Source organism: Palaemon carinicauda, chromosome 38 (assembly GCF_036898095.1).
Source record: "Palaemon carinicauda isolate YSFRI2023 chromosome 38, ASM3689809v2, whole genome shotgun sequence".
Taxonomy (NCBI): Eukaryota; Metazoa; Arthropoda; class Malacostraca; order Decapoda; family Palaemonidae; genus Palaemon; species Palaemon carinicauda.
Window position 1 is genome coordinate 5,112,213 of NC_090762.1, and position 2,500 is coordinate 5,114,712.

At 34.3% G+C, this 2,500-nt stretch overlaps 1 long non-coding RNA gene across 1 annotated transcript in view; it reads left to right on the forward strand.

The window, feature by feature from the left end:
* The window catches only part of LOC137630078 (uncharacterized), a 41,236-nt gene that overhangs the window by 393 nt on the left and 38,343 nt on the right, over positions 1-2,500 (forward strand). The window lies entirely within an intron of this gene.

Here is a 2,500-nt window from a genome sequence, read left to right on the forward strand (position 1 = left end):
GATTTTGGGAGAGTAGGTGTTGCAGAATAAAACATTATGTGCTTGTGTATGTCATTATACTCTTGGTTCGTGGTATTTTTTCTGCTTGTACTTCGATATTGTTAGTTTTCCAGGAAGGATCAACTCTCTATGAGCTACTTGTTTACATCGTCTATGTCTTGCCACAACGCGTACAAAAATATAATGAGAATTGTTTGGAGAAAATTCGAACCCTGTTGTTCATGTAATGCTCGGTTCATATGTGATAAATCACAAATTTGCTATTGATAGTTTAGATAATTGCCGTTTGATAGATTATACATACATTGTGTGGACAAATTTATGTGCTTAGGTCATTACATGGTGGCATGGTAAATGATTTAAGTCCTTTAAAGGGGTAGTGCTGAAGAACACAACGAAGACAAAAGCCCGTTAGAGCTCAGTATTTTAAAATTAGATCGAGCATGGAACGGAAAGTCATATTGGCACTGATATTAATCTTTGAGAATCGCACAGAACTTGCTGAATATCATCATGGTTGTATGCCTTGAAATCTGTTGTGTTATTGCTATAACAACAACGAATTGGTCCTCTTAGTACCCTAGGCCTACGTTTAAAAATCATGATATCGTGATCGTTTTTAGTTATATTTTTGTGAAATGAAAGGAACATTAGATTACATTTTGGCATAGTTCTTATTGCACCATAAATTTTCACGAATTTCAAATGTACTTTTGGTGGTATGTCAATATTTACTTGTATATTTTTCCTTACTTCTCCTTATTAAAAAGCTATGAGGGATCGACTTTCCCGTATATTTTGAAGCATGATTCTTGATGGGGCATTAGATGCTGTTTTCATTCCTCATCGTATGCACCTATAGGCGTTGACATTTACTTTTTGCCATATGAGATTTAAAGTCATTTTGATATAACATCTGCTCTTTATCCCCACCGCTCAAGATATGCACCCCAAGCGCTTGTGAGGGTATTGAGAATGTAAACACACTTTGCACGCACGTACATGCAATATTGACGGCCACGCAGTAAAATTCAATATTTTTTTCATGAAGACGATAGGACCTTCAAAGATTCTTCTTGAAGTTTTGGAAATGTTGCCGATATCTGCTTCGAGTCCTGTATGTTAGCTATATTACATGATGGAATCTTATCTTGCATTGCTCTATAGATTTTATCAATACACTGTTTTTGTATTTGCGTTATTCATGCATGAAAACAAATAGCCTAAGTATATTTCATAAGATTTTTTTTTTCTCTCTCTCTCTCTCTCTCTCTCTCTCTCTCTCTCTCTCTCTCTCTCTCTCTCTCTCTCCTCTCTCTCTCTCTCTCTCTATATATATATATATATATATATATATATAGTCTCATATGTGATTGTTTGGAAACACATGGTTGATATATATATATATATATATGTATATATATATATATATATATATATATATATATATATATATATACACACACAATATTATCTCATATGTGATTGTTAGGAAACACATGGTTGGAAACATGTTTTGGAGTCGCCTTTCCTTAGGTAAAGTGTGTTTTTCATGAATTGGATTTTCATATAATTGAATTTTCATTAATTATATATCTATATCACCATATGGCATAAAAGTAATGCTGGGGGCACATAAGACTTTATTTAAACATCATTTACCTATAATGGCTGACTTCTAACAGTTTCAGCTGTTACAAATGTATTAATCAATATATTTGATTACTAAACTGCTCGCATGTATAATCTGTTTAGGTACCAATTCTAAAAGGGACTAAATCGAATTTGGCAACCCGTTACTCTATTGACCTTTTGAGCCTCCGATGTTGTCTCTGCAAAAGATGGAACTTCAACCAAGCGTTTCCATCATCTGCCAGATCCCCTGACTAGGCCGTTCTTCATCTTTCGTTCGTTTCCATCTATTCACAAATGACAATGGCTACTCATGAAGGGTAACATTTGACGCAAGTAGGCCTATTCCTTTCTTATGACAAAATGTTCTGCGTATGGCTACATATCTTGAAATCCATTATTATTATTATTATTATTATTATTATTATTATTAGGTAAGCTGCAACCCTAGTTGAAAAAGAAGTGTGCTATAAGAGTGAGGGCTCCCACAGGGACCATAGACCAGTGAAGGAAGGAAATAAACTACAAGAGAAGTAATAAACAATTGAAGTAGAATGCTTAATAACAGTAACATTAAAATGAATCTTTCATATAAAAACTTTAATAAGAAACTTATGTTAGCCCGTTCAACAGAAAAACATTCAATTCAAGTTTGAACTTTAGAAGTTCCACCGATTCAACTAGCTGATTAGGAAGATCATTCGACAACTTGAGTTTTTGCCAGTGTAAGCCCAATTTGATCAACTTATTCGGAAGCTCAGTGCAGTATAGTAACGCCGGTTTATTTAGCTCAGGTTCATAATGTTTAGATTGTGGTAGCATCCTTGTCTGGTGATTGCCAGACAAGGGTTCGAATCCCGCTTAAACT